The 15,244-nt window shown below is 31.3% G+C and overlaps 1 non-coding gene across 1 annotated transcript; it reads right to left on the bottom strand.

Annotated features, from left to right (window-relative positions):
- Positions 1 to 74: 74 nt before the first annotated feature.
- On the bottom strand, positions 75 to 181 carry LOC114579638. The gene has a single exon (XR_003700735.1). It is a non-coding gene; the product is annotated as a small nucleolar RNA R71 (small nucleolar RNA).
- Positions 182 to 15,244: the final 15,063 nt, after the last annotated feature.

Raw genomic sequence — 15,244 nt, 5'->3', positions numbered from 1 at the left:
AACCAACATGAACTTTTAGAAATGACTTTGCTTATAAGATTCTTACTAAGTATTTCATACAATCATATATTGTCAAACTTAGAAATGATATCACTTCTTTTACCCAATTTGAAGGAGAATCAATTTATGAGAGTTGAGAGAAATTTAAGAAAATGCTTAGGAAATTCCCTCACCATGCTATATATAAATTATTTATTATTCAAACATTTTATAATAGATTAGTAGGATCTCTTAAAACAATCATAGATGCTGTAGTTAGATAATTATTAATATCTAAACCATTTGAGGAAGCATATGCATTAAAAGAAGAAATGACAATTAATAATTTTCAGTAGCTCGTTCATTATGTAAATCCTAAGAGAATAGAAGGAATTGATGAATATGATGTTTTATCAACTTTGACAGCACAAGTTATAATACTTTCTAGGAAGTTAAAGAGGAGTCAATTTTGGATTAGGAATTTAATCATCTATGAAATTGGATGATCAAAATTTAATTAAAATAGTAATGTACAAGGGTTTGAAAATAATAATTTGATTGGAAGACAAGACAAACCCTATTCTAATACATATAATCTAGGTTAGAGGAACCATCCTAATTTTAATTGGTTAAATAACATTGCTAGTAATAATCAATAGATTTCTAGTCAAAATAATCAATGAATAAATTGGAACAATCCTCAACAACATAGGATTAAAAAAAAACCCTATATCATAGTTCAAATGAACACATTTTTATAATTCATTGATTAAAAAAATTTAATAATTAACTTACATAAATCATTTAAATTGTTAACTTAATTTGAATTTATAAATTATGCATTTATATATTATCCTTTGAATTGAAGATGAATAATTAAGGTTAAAGAATAGATGTGTAATTAAAAATTAAAAATTATAGCAACCTAAATTTGATCAGCCTTAATTAATGATGTTATTAAAAACATTCGTGTGATTAGAGTTAAATTGAAGGTTATAAAGGGTAGGAATAAAAAAGTTGCCTAAATATTACAGTTGTCAGATCATATGTTAGAAATTAATAATGTATTCTACCTGTTACTTTTGAGAAAATTGATATATGATTTTGAAAATAGGAAATCTGAAAAAACATCAAGTTACATTTAAATCTGAACTATAGGGAAGAACCATAAATGATTTTAGCATATGATGTTATAAAGCGAAGGGGTAAACATATTCCTACGCTTAAAGTTTAGTGGAAGAATAGGGCTAAAAGATAAGCTATTTGAAAAAAAAAAGTTTTGAGACGTGACATCTGCATTCTAATTGTTTTTTGTTATTTGAGATCTGAGTTTGAAATGTATAGGAAGACATTTTTCTGAGGAGAGTTGTGACACATGCAGGTTCAACATCTAGATTGACCTATTCTGACCCTATTAGAAAAGCAGCAAGAAAAGAATTTATGGAGAAAGAAGAAAAAAATTTAGTCACTTTGGGTATTTTTCAATCATCGGCTCAATTCAAAAAGTTTTCTAAATTAGGGAAAGTAACATTACGTCTACCTCAATTTTTAAAAATACAAAGTTTTTATCTAATTTTTATTTCAAAATTTTGTTTTGTTCAAAAAATGTAGATAATTTTGCACTAATTAACTTTCACCACATGACTTTTTATATATTATACGGATCATGATTATAAAAATTTTAAATATGTTTTAAAAATTTTTATCACATCTATTTGAATATGTGCAATTTTAATTAAGTAAAAAATAAATGGTCACCGAAAAATAAGATAGAAGTACAATGAATGTATTAAAACAATATTTTACATAATCCTTCATAATTTGGTTTTGTTCAACACTGTAAAAATTTGCGCAATATGAAGTTCAGTTGCCTATCATTATAGAACTTTGTGTAATTCCGACATATGCTAAATTTTATTTTAACAGTTACAATGTGATGAAATATATACTTATGTGATGAGATATATGCTTATATGATTGAAAAACATGCGTTAAGAACCATAAAAGGCTATAATTCTTTGAGATTATGTCTATGTCAGGGATTATTCTGGTGCCTATAAGGAATATGGTAGTGGCTGTAAAGCCATATTTTGGTGGTTATAAGCTATATTATGGTGCATACATGCATATTTTAAGCACAAAAGGGAGATATAAGATGCCAGAATCATTTGAGATTCTATCTAAGACTGTGATATAAAATATGAACTAATTTGTGATATAAATTGTTCAATGATTTATTTGTTTGGTATTGTTATTTAAATAAATTGAATAATTGATATAATTTTATTAACTTTCTAAATAGAAATAGTGATTTATTTGATTACCTTTCAAAGCATTTAAATATTTAGCAAAATGTTTAATAAAAAAATAAAAAAAATTTATTGGCTTATGTGGCTTGCTGAGCTGCGGTAGCTCACTATAATTTGCTTATAATTTTTGGGATATGAGAAAGGGAATAAGACTGTTTATTAGTAGTTCAAGACCAGATATGAGATTATAGGTATTTTTTTAAAAAATAGTTATAACTAATTTATTATTTAGTTCTACAACTTCTATATGTAGCTATGTATTATAATGTAGATATATATTTTAATGAAATGAAATAAACCTGGTGGATGAGTTTATTTTTAATACTCAAATGTTTTAGTAGCTCTATATTCCATTATTTAGATTGAAATAAAATTTGAAAGAAAATTTAAAACATTCCAAAACTAGATCTTAGGAATAGACTATCACAGCTCAATATAATGAGACCTATCATGATCAAGTTGGGGTGTGATAGAAGGATTGTTTAACTTCTGCTCTTATTTAGACTCTTCCATTTGGTACATAAATATTTCAGGTATTTAGTGACGTTTCATTGTGATATTCAGGGTGAGTTTTAATGTAGCATGATAGATTTATAACTTATGTTTCCAGACAGTTGAAGTCATATGAGAGAAATTATCTAACATATAACCCAGAGTTTGTTGATGTTGTATTTTCTTTGATGATTTTGCGGTATTATTTATACGGTGTCATGTGTGAGATTTTTACTAATTATTATAATATGAAGTACATATTTACTCAGAAGGATCTAAACCTAAGGCAAAAAAGATAGCTTGAGTTATCAAAGATTATGATATAACTATTCAATATCACTCTAGTAAAACTGATGTGGTTGTATACACTTTGAGTAAGAAGTCTTCTAGATTATCATGTATATAGCTCACTTTTAATGAGTATACATGATATGGAGATATTACAGTTGGAGGTGATTTATTCTACTAATAGGGATTGATGATCATTTACATTCAGCATAAGAAAAGATTCAGTAATCTTAGAAGTCAAATGTATAGTATCAGAAGTTGATTGATCAAATTATATATAGTAAGAAAAATGAACTACAAGTTTTTAATTATGGTACTATTTTTTGTAAGGATAGACTATGTGTTTCTATTTTTGGAGATCTAAGGTGAAAGGTAATTAAAAAAAGGTGAGAGGTAATAAATGAGGCTTACTATTCATGTTATAGTATTCATCCAAGAAATCAAGATGTATGGAGATTTGAATGGTATATTTTGGTGGCATGGATTGAAGAATGATATAGCAAAGTTTGTTTCAAAGTATGATGTCTGTCAATTAGTGAAAGCAGAGCATTAGTGATCAGGTGGTCTTATGCAGTTGTTACCTATTCCGGAGTGGAAATGGGAAGAGGTGATAATGTATTTTACTATAAGTTTTCCTAGATCGAGGAAGGGGAATGATGCTATCTGGGTTGTTGATCGACTGACAAAGTCTAAAATTTTATTCCAATCCAATAGACTGGTCAAGTATATCACAGATATATGCCAAAGATATTATCAAATTATATGGTATGCCGAAGGTGATTATATCTAGTTGTATCTAGATTATGGAGAGGTATTCAACAGAGACTAAATATGAAGTTGTACTTTAGTATGGGTTTTGAATCGAAGATAAACTGATAGTATAAAAAGACTATTCAAGTACTAGAGGATTTTCCACTTAAACTGTTTTAATGCTATTATTTCTATTAATTTGTTATTTAACTATTGGTTTGTTAATTCCAAAGGTCAGATTAGAAATGTCATTCCTTCCTTTATCCTTTGATATTTATGGTTGGATAGGAATAATTCTCATTTCAATGGTGTGGTTATGAATCACCATAGAATTATTCAAAATATTAATGATAAGGTAGTGGCTCTTTACTCTACTAAGTTACTTTTTATTAAGAATTTCAAAAACTATTTCCCTACTGTGTTTGACTTAGGAATTAAGTTGGAGATTGATATTATTCATAAAGTTCCTAGGTGTATTTTTTGGATGAAGCCTCCTATCAACTTTCTTAAGTTAAATGTGGATGGTGTTAGCATGAATTCTATTGCGGGCTGTGATGGTTTCATCAGAGAATATAATGGTAATTGCATTTTGGGTTTTGCTGGTCCTTTATATAATTTTGATGTCAATTTTTCTACCACCTATGCTATTCTTCGTGGTTTAAGACTTTGTTTCTCTCTTGATTACATTAATATTGTGGTGGAAGTTGGTTCTAATTACTGCTATCAGTCGTTTACCTTGAGGGATGATATTGTTTGTTCTTCTGCTTTATTTTACATTAGAAGGGATATTAAGAATTTGTTGAGCCTTTTAAACCGCTCCTTTATGTTGTTCTTGCGGAGGGTATTGCTTGTGCTCACTCGATTGCAAGGTGGGGCAGGGGTTTGGATTCCATGGCTGATTTCTTGATTTCTAATCTTCCTCTTCATATGAAAGGCCTTTTAACATTGGATAAGATTGGTTTACCACATGTTAATTTTGATGTTGATGTGGGTGTTGGTTTTTGGTTGGTTGCCTGGCTGTGCTTTTTGCAGCTTAACCGTTTCTGTTGCCTGAATTGTTGGATTGCCTTTCACTGGTGGCTGGACTTAATGCTTCTTCGTGGGAGTATTTTGTTGCTGCTTCGTCCAAGCTGGAGTGTTTTAAGTTTGGGTGTGGTTCCTTTTGTTGTCATGTTGTTGACGTGTGTTTTTGTCTCTTTGAGGCCTACTGTATGTCGGTTTCTTGGATCAATAAGTTGTCTGATATAGGTTTTTTCATTTTTTTCCTGGGGTGATTTTTGTTGTGGCTCGTCAACTCATTTGGGTCTGGTTGACTGCTATTCTCAAGGACTATTTTGGGTTTTATTGGGATCTTTTGAGCTAGGTGGCGGTGTTCTCAGGTTTTTCTGGATCCTAGTTTTCCTTCTCACATTCAATGATCTTAATTATAGCAAGGGCTATCTGGTGTCCTCTAGTGGGTTGGGGGTTCTAGATTTGGATGCTAATTTCTCGTCTGCTTGGCAGAGGATTAGTGATATGATTCTTATGTCTTATTACATGTATCTGAGTTGGTGGATTTTGGGTTTGTACCCCCTTTGTGAGGGTTGCTTACCATTTGGTCGTTATTGGTATTTTTATTGGTGTTTTCATCCTAATTTCTATTATTACTTTTATTTTTCATGCTTTTCTTGGTATTATTGCTTTTTGCAGAATGTCCTTGGTGCAGATGATCGTGGTGATGATTTATTGATGGGGATGCTGGAGTTGATTGCTGTTTTTTGTAACTCTCTATTTTTTGGGTGCTCTCTCTTATGCACCGTAGAATGTACCTATATTTTTTTATTCTTTTGCATCGTAGGGAACTCGAGCTATTTAGATTTTTTTGCTTTTATTTTTATATCTCTTCTAAGAAGTAGTGAGCTTAAGTTCCCTTTAAAGACTGTAATTGCTTTTTGAATGAACGCATAGGCCTCGCCGTGAGTTTCCCTTAAAAAAAAGCACTGGAGGATATTATGAGATTGTCCTAGCTTTTAGGGATAGTCAAGAAGATCATATTCCATCGATGGAGTTTGCATATAATAATATTTATCTATCGAGCAGTGGTATGGCTCCTTACGAAGCTCTATACAATAGGAAGTACAGTACTCCTTTGACTTTGATAGAGGTAAGAGATAAATAAGTGATAAGGTCAGCCTTTGTGGGTGATACTACAATAAAGATCCATTTGATCAGAGAAAGATTAAAATTTGCATAGGATAGGCACAAGAAGTATTATTATCAGAAACGCAAGTTGGGTGAGTTTCAGATTGGCGATTTTATTTATGTCAATATCAGCCCTAGAAAAGTATCAACATATTTGGGATAATTAATAAGCTAAGTCCAAGGTTCATTGGATCTTTTGAGATTATTGAGATGATTGATAGTTCTACTTAAATGTTATTCTTACATGATCATATGTCTGATATGCACATTGTGTTTTATGTATCTTCTTTGAGAGAGTGAATATCTTATTATAGGAAGAGATTATCTGCTGATGATGTTAAGTTTCATCTGACTCTACATAATAGAGTAGAACCTAATAAGATATTGGGATATGATGTGAGCAAATTGAAGAGAAAATAGATTCCTATGATCAAGCTGTAGTGCAAACACATGTCAAACATATAGGCTACTTAATAGAAGGAATCTGAGATGAGTGAGACGTGTCTAAGTTTATTCTAGTTTGAATATGTTCAGGACAATATTTTTTTATGGTGAGTTGATTATGAAAATCCTTAATTTTTTTAAGATTTGTTTTTGACCTAGAACAATTAAAAAATTATTTTAGGAGTCCTTATCATCCCAAATCACAAACAATCTTTACCATAAGATCTATATTATTGTGTTTTAGCTTCACTTTTGTTTTCATAAGTTTTGGGCTTAGATGAAATTCCTTAAAAAAGTTATCCTTTTTAGTATTTTTTTCTAATAGTATCAGAAGATATTGTCCTTTTTAGTAGAAATGAAGAATTTGGTACCGTTAGGTAATGATTTTGTAAATCGATTTCACTCGAGTATTTTGGAGATATTTAGTTAGTTTATTAATATTTTTCTATAAATTTTGGATTCCTAATTTAAAGATATAAAATTATTTATCTAAATTTTCAGCTAAAAATTAAATAATTAAAATAATTAACTAATATCTTTTAATATTTTATTATAATATAATATTCCACTTAAAACCTTTTAAAAAAATCATTTCCCTATTCATCTTCAACTAATAGAGAAGGGAAAGGAGGAATTAAGGAAAAAAAGAGGAGAGAAAATAAAAATCCAACTTTGGGTGACCTCAAGCCCTTTTTGTCCATCCACCCAGTTGAAAAACTTGTTCGTTTCGAAGTAGGTCACATTAAGCATATGTCAAATTTCAAAAATACAAATTTTTTTATCAAATTTTCAAATTAAAATTTTATTTTCGTTAGGTAAAAATACGAATAAATTTACACCAATAAAACTTTCATTGTATAACTTTTTATATACTATAAGGATTGCAATAACGAATGTTTAAGTATTTTCTGAAAATTTTATAATGAGTGTTTTAAAATTTGTGGAGTTTATATTGAATAAAAAATAATCTAGATATTGAAAAATAGTGATGTATTATGATAAAAGTCTTAAAATATTATTTTACATATTCCATACTAATTTAATTATTTTATGAAAAAAATGCATTTTTACCTATTAGGATTTTTTGTTGCTTACCATTAAAAAAATTGTGTAATTTTGACACGCTCAATTATGCTTTAATTGCTATAATATAATGAAAAAAATGCATATATTATTAAATATTTTCTTCCAGAAGTTATAAGGGGTCATAATTCTTTAAGAATTTATTTGGGTCAAAGAATATTCTGATGTCTATAAGTAATGTTCTAATATTATAAACACAAAATGGGGTCATAAGAGACTAAAATCCTTCAAGATTCTATCTCGGTGCGGGGAATGTGATATGAATTGTTCTATGATTTGAATTACAATTTATTCATCTACTAACTTTTTTTTTTAAAATAATTGGATAGCTATTATGCTCGCATTATATTTGTGAGTATTGTAATTTATTAGATTGCATTTAACTAATTTTAAATATACAGCAAAATATTTTAAAAAAATTAAAAATTTAGATCGATTTGTGTGGCTTGTTGAATTATAATAAATTATACTGATTTTGCTTCTCGTTTTTAGGCTTTGAGAAATGGAAGAAGCTTGTGGATTAGAACACCAAACCCACACAACAATAGCACTCTTATCTGAGTTCTATGACTTATATCCCGAACACTTACCGAATAGTCTTGAATATATGAGGGACAACATGCTATTGACTTAATCCTAGGTTCACAACTATGAAATTCTTCTCATTATAAAATTAACCCTACTAAACATGTTGAACTCAAATGACAAGTGGATGAATTACTAAAGAAAATGGTTCATTCAAGAAAGCCTTAGCCCTTGCACAGTTCTAGTACTATTTAACATATAAAAAAAATGGTACCTAGAGAATGTACGTTGTTGGTAAATCAATCAATAAGATTACAATTAAATGTTGGTTTTACATCCCCAGGTTGCAAGATATGTCAGATCTTATAAGAAATGCTCCTCATTTGTTCAAGATCGATCTCAAAAGTGAGTATTATCATATTAATATTAGAGTTATAGGATGAATAAAAGACTACTTTTAAAACCCCTAATGGATTGTATGAGTGCTAGTTATGCCTTTGAATTATTAAATGCACCTAGCATCTTAATGAGATTGATGAGTACAAGCCTAATGCCTTAACAAAGGAAAATTCCCAACAATCTATTTCAATAATATTTTATTTTTTTTCCTTGATAAGAAATGCACCTCGACCACTTAAGGCTCATCCTGATTAAACTCAAAGAAGCAAAGATTTATATAACTCTAAAGAAATGCTTCTTTTGCCAACCTAAAGGCTTTTTCAATATTCATTATTATCGTTGATGGCTTGAAGGAAGACCTTGCCAACATTAAATCCATTCTTGACTTGCTACTTCCTAAGAGCATTATAGATGTTTGTAGTTTTCATGGCTTATCCATTTTCAATATAAAGCTTATCCAAAATATTAGCAAGATAATAGCTCGAAAAGCTACATTTTCGAGAAATATAAGTTTGTTTGGACTAGTTTTGCACAAAAAATTATGAAACAAATCGAAGTCCTCGTGACGTTCTCTCTTGTCCTTAAGTTTCTTAACTTCCACAAGATATTTTAGGACACATGTTATGCCTTCTTTTTTTAAGAAAATGCAGCGAATTGCATTTAGAAATAAAAAGAAAAAACAAACCACAAACTAAGAACATCAAATTCCTCCTTTAATAAATACATAAATAAAGGAGGAACCTCATTCAAACTAATTTTATTCCAAATAAATAAGCTAAGAAGAGCATAGTTAGCACATAAGTTTGCTAACTTATTGCATCTTCTATCTATACAATGGAAAATTATATTATCAAAATTATTAATAAAATGATAAGCTTCAAAGAGCGAATTACCACTTGACTTTGCCTCTTGAAGAAACTTGATGATATTAGCATTATTCCCTTCTATGATAATTCTCTTATATTTATACATCCAATCTTTGATCACTTTCTTGATAGCATGTGTAGCAAATAACTCCAAAGAAGAAACATCCCAATAAATATCGAATTTTCCAAATGCAAATAGAAATCTACCTTTGTAATCACCAAATACACCTCCTATTCCATCTTTGTAAGATGGAAGTTATGAAGCATCTACATTAACCTTGATCCAATCGGGTGGAGGGTGCCAATGCAAATCACACAGCCTAGACGGCTGATTAACACCCCATATGCCCGATTCCTACTAACACCGTGAGCAGACATTGAAGCATAGCTGAAGGCATTTGCAATAATTGCCAATGAACTATCTTCAAATCCTTTATGAATCAAATTGTTTCTAGATTTCCAAGAAAAGAAAAATGTGTTATAATATAAGCTTTCTATGAATTAATTATGTTTAGATAACCAACTGCAACATTCAGGATGAGAAGCGAAAACTGGAATGTGATATCCCCATTTGATTAAGTACTGAATTGCATCTAGTAATTTCCTGCATTAAACCACAACATGCTCTATATTTTCTTCTTCATTGCAATTCCTAGGACAACCAATATCCCTATGCAATCTTTTGTATGCAAGAAAATGAAAAGTAGGCAAAGCATTATGATAAATCCTCCACCAAAGAACTTCCACCCATGGCATCAATTTGATTTTTCTAATCCAGTTCCAAAACTGAACGGGAGTCGAATGCTAAACCAAGGCATCGAACACAAGGGAAGATATTGACTTCCCAGATTTTTGCCAAATCAATTTCAATCTATCTTTCTCCATTTCAGGTTGGATTTTTATTTGGCAAATGAGCTTAGCAAGTTTTGATCCCATAAATTCATTAATTTTTTCCACATTCCATCCACCAATTACAATGAAATTTTCTATCGAGCAATCACTAAGCTCATGAGAGATAAAGGTTAGCCATTTGCTAAGACTTTTGTCCAAAATCCAAATGTCATTTAGTACATCAATAGACTTCCCATTTGCAATTGTCCACCTCAAGATTGTCTTTAAGGAATTACCTCCTTCCGAGATAATTTTCCAAGCATTCGAACTAATTTTCTTCCCTGCACCCTCTCCAAACAGCTCACCATACTTTGGATAGAATACCTTGTGTAGCAATGAATCTTCTTCTTTAGCATACTTCCAAGCAATCTTAGCTCTTAAAGGGTCAACCTTGTTAGAGCAAGAGTGACGAGCTCTACCTCCCCATTTTAAAGGTAAGCACATTACATCCCAATTCACATAATGAATTCCATGACTTCCATTTGCTTTATTCCAAATAAAACTTTTACAAATTTTATCCACTTCATGAAGAATGCTCTTTGGAATCAATGAATTGGTGCATTGAAAAATAGTATAATAAAGAAAAAATAGATTTTACAAGCATAATTTTTCAGGCCAAAGAAATCATCTTTTCTCCCCAAATATTAATCATCTTCAATGCTTTTTCAATAATAAAGTAGAAATCATTTCCAACCAATCTTTTAAGAGCTAATTTCACTCCAAGATAATTCAGCTCTTTAACATTTTTGAACTTCAAAATCCGGGAGACGGCTTTTTTATTCCTTATGTTTACAACTTTGCTAAAGAGTTGACAAGATTTGTTAGCATTTATTTTTTGACCAGTCCACTTACAAAATTTCCCAAAATTACCTTTATCTCCTTAATACTTCGCAACTTTGCGTCAGAAAAAATAATTACATCATCTGCATACAACATGTGAGAAATCCTTGGCCTTGTTGAACTCACCCGAATTCCAGTAGAATCCTCTTTTTCCATAAAAGCATTAGTTAATAACTGAGAGTAAAGAATGACTAAATAAGGTGACAAGGGACAACCTTGTCGGAATCCACTTCTAGCTTTAATCCAACATGAAGAATTTCCATTAATCAAAATAGAAAATTTTGGATCTTGAACACACTCCAAAATAAGGCTTGAAAATTTAGATGGAAATCCAAAATAATCCAATGCTTTTTTAAGAGCCGGCCATCTCATAGAATCATATGTCTGTTCCATGTCAATTTTAAGAGAAACAAGACCTTTTGAGGATTTAGAGTACCTGAATTTGTGTATAATCTCTTGAGCTACCAGAACATGATCCGTCAATGATCTCGCTTTCAAAAAAGTTACCTTCTCTTTAGAAATTAATTTAGTAATAATAGATGACATCATGTTCATTAGCACCTTAGCCACCACCTTATAAACAATATTACACAAAATGATTGGCCTAAAATTGTTGGGAACCAACGGGTTGCTAACCTTGGGGATAAGAACAATAAGTTTCTCTTTCCATCTTGGACCTATCTCTGATGTCTCAAAGAAATAATTAACAGCATTCAAGAAATCTTTTCTAATGATCTCCCAATATGCTTTAATAAAAGAATAAGTGATACCATTGTTAATGGGAGCAATGTAATTACCACTTTGCTTGATTACTTCTTCAACTTCTTCAATGGAGAATGCTTTGTTTAAAAAATTTGCATCACATCATTTAAACAAATCAACGATTTTGGATAGACTTCAAGGTTGCAATTTCTGTTTTTCCATTTGTCTTGAAAAAACCGAACCATTACTTCCTCAATTTTATGTTGATCTTCCACCATAACTCCATTTTCATCCTTGATTTTAACAATGAAATTTGAATTCTGTCTAGTTGAAGCATAAGACTGAAAAAAAATTGTATTGTAATCACCCTTCAAAATTCACTTGACCTTAGACCTTTGTCTCCACCATGTATCCAGCCGAGCTAGAGTTGGATTGAATTCACCCAACTTTACCTTAAGAAACCAGTATTCCTCCTCTGAGAGCCCACACTCACTAGCTTCTTTAGTTTGTATCTCCTCAATTTCCTTCAACAAGGACTCCTTTAAAAGAAATAGGCTTCTTTGTTTAGCTTTGCTCCAATAAAATAAGGCCTTCAAGGATTTTTCCAATTTGGAGTTCAAAATATTAAACATGCTGCCCACAATTTTGTTCACCCAAATTCCCCTTACAACAGCAGCTAAAGCTTTGTTGGCAGCCCAGCTATCTTCAAATCGTACCACTTTTTTGATCGAAGGCTGAAATTCCAAGAGATTTAAGAGAATCGGACAATGGTCAGAAGATACACGAGGAAAATGCTTAACCATCAATCTATGTGAAGAATTAAGAGCGGATGAGTTCATAAAACATCTATCCAATCTTTCAAGAATCTAATTAGCCACTGATTTGTTGTTACACCAAGTAAATCTTGGACCAACAAACCCAACATCGTCCAAATCATTGCAAGACAAAACATTCTTCATTTCCTTGGGTCCTAGGAAAAAAGTGAATATTTTCCCTCCCCTTTTGTCTTCCTTGGAAAGAATACAATTAAAATATCCTCCTATTACCATAGGTAAATCCCATTAAACTTCTCCTTTTGAATGCTACCTGTGCACCTCCAGGCTTAGCAACTACAGTTTTGAATCCCTCCTTGACTTCACTTCCAGGCGATTCACAAAGCACATTCCTCTGAGATCACATGATGAATCTTTGAAGAAGGTGAGGCTTCCACAACTCCAAATTCAGAAATTTTACCAAAATTGAAATGAATTTTTGAGTTATTTTCCATTACCACTTCCTTCCCTTTCCCAATAACTTCAACTTCATTCTTCTTAGCCAGCAACAATCCTCCTTCATTAATAATTAAAGGTTTTCCAACCTTTGACAAATTTTTTGAATTCTGAAGAAAACCAAATTGAGATGGAGAGCAAGACACCCAATGAACACAACTGGCTTATCAGAGAAAATTTAGAGAAGCTAGCGCTAGAGCTTGTAGTTGACTATTTGAACTTCAACCTTTAATGAAGAGTTCTTTGGGGTCCAAGGAAATTGATGAAGAATATGGAGCAAATTAAGAGAAAGGAGGCTCAATTACAAAATCCAAGGCGAGGAGGGCTTCACTAAAGAAAGGAATCAAAGGATTATTTATATTATTATCTTTTTTGTGAATGTATTGTCTCATATGTAAAAGTGTCTTCGTTAGTGTGTTTCAAACTGTGTTGAGTTAGCCATTTTAATTCACCTAATTAAATTGATAATTTAGAGTAGAGTGGCCAGTCTTTGCATGAGTTATGTCTGGCAAAGTGTGCAAAGGAGGGAGGAATTGTGGTGGTTAAACTAGTGGTTACCTTTCCCTTCCCTATCCTTTTAAATTTTAAAGATTTAACCTCATCTAATATCTATTAAATAATTCTAGTTAGAGGAATGAATAATCTAATGATGTTTTATAACTAAAACTAAAGGAAAAATCCTTTGGTTGGAGTTTGATGGCTTGCCAAACTAGAAAGAGTTTGGTGATCCTCTCTAAGATTACTAATTTACCTAGTAGAGTTTTATCTATGTTTTAATTTTAACAATCTTCTTTTATTTTGTGTTTTATCCGTCATCCCCCACTCCAAGAAAAATCAAACCTTGATCCTAGCAATCTAACACATACTTTTAAGGCTTTTGTGAGAAGCCACCAAAATAGATTAGAACAAACCTAATTATAAGTTTGCTGCTGACTAAATGACCTATATTCCTCTAAAAAAACACTAAAAACTCCTGATCCATAATACCATAATATGCGTCTCAAATTTTGATTTTCATATACTTGTTAGGCTCTTGTTCATAAATATCCAAAGTTCTAGAAGTCTTAAGTCCAATTCAACCTATAGCCAAAGCTCAGACCAACCTTAGAAAAAAAAAAAATCAAAACTCCATCAAAAGTCATCAAATTCTCTAGATCATAACTAGACATCCCAAAAGTCATCAAATTCTCTAGATCATAACTAGACATCTTCCACATCAATTGGTTTTTATTTCATGTTATTGGACTTCTAGAGAGGAAGTTATAGCGGGTAGAATCTAAGACTTCAAATTCTGGCTAGTTATTGGAATTAAGTTGGCCGACCACGAACATCTTCCCAAACCTAATTCTACTAAAAATAAAACTCGGCCAAATATATCATCACTCTCCTAGTCATCTCTAGAGAGCCCTCCATTCACCGATTTGATCATGTTAGTGATTATGTAGCCCACACCCACCATCACCAACCATCACCAAACAATAGCCAAGGAGATCTTATTCATCATTTGAGGCATGCTTTTAAATGACTTTGCTATAATAGCATCATGATGAATTCTTTAAAATTTGTCTTTAGCCTCATGTTGGGGAAAGTCCTTTGATTCATAATATAGCATCGTGGGATTGACATACGTCACTCGAAGATCAATGCCATTTTAGAAATGAAAAGTTCCTACAAGTCTCACACAATTAAGATTATTTCAAAGGAGGTTGACATTTGAACAATTTATATCCTTCCAAATCTATATATACCATCCATGTCAACAAGCATCATTTCTTTAGCAAACTTTTCTTCAATGATTTAACTATATAACATAACCATATGTATCACTAACACCCAAATGTTGAGAACGCTTCTCATACTTGTTTGATCATAACCTATAGTAGCTTACATATCCAACATTTGCCTTTTTTTTTAATCTATCCCGATTGCACTCTTGATCTAGCTGACACTAAAACTATCTACAACACCCATGACAACTTGATGCTACAATGATCGATATCACCATAATTCCTTCGACAATGCACTTAACAAAATAATACCAATGACTCCACTTATAAGAGGGAAGGCAATTTCTTATGTTTCATTTTATCATAGTGAAAACTATCAGACTGAGCAAATTAAAAAAATTCTCTCACTTATTTTGGCTTAAGTCCAATCTAGCAACTAATAGTTTTTTGCAAAGCACAGGTTACTGATGTAATGGTAGAAAACCGCATATTGGGGAGAA

The sequence above is a fragment of the Dendrobium catenatum genome, unplaced genomic scaffold (assembly GCF_001605985.2).
Source record: "Dendrobium catenatum unplaced genomic scaffold, ASM160598v2 fragScaff_scaffold_589, whole genome shotgun sequence".
In the NCBI taxonomy this organism is placed as follows: Eukaryota; Viridiplantae; Streptophyta; class Magnoliopsida; order Asparagales; family Orchidaceae; genus Dendrobium; species Dendrobium catenatum.
Note: the sequence above shows the minus strand (reverse complement) of the source record. Positions and strands in the feature narration are given on the sequence as shown.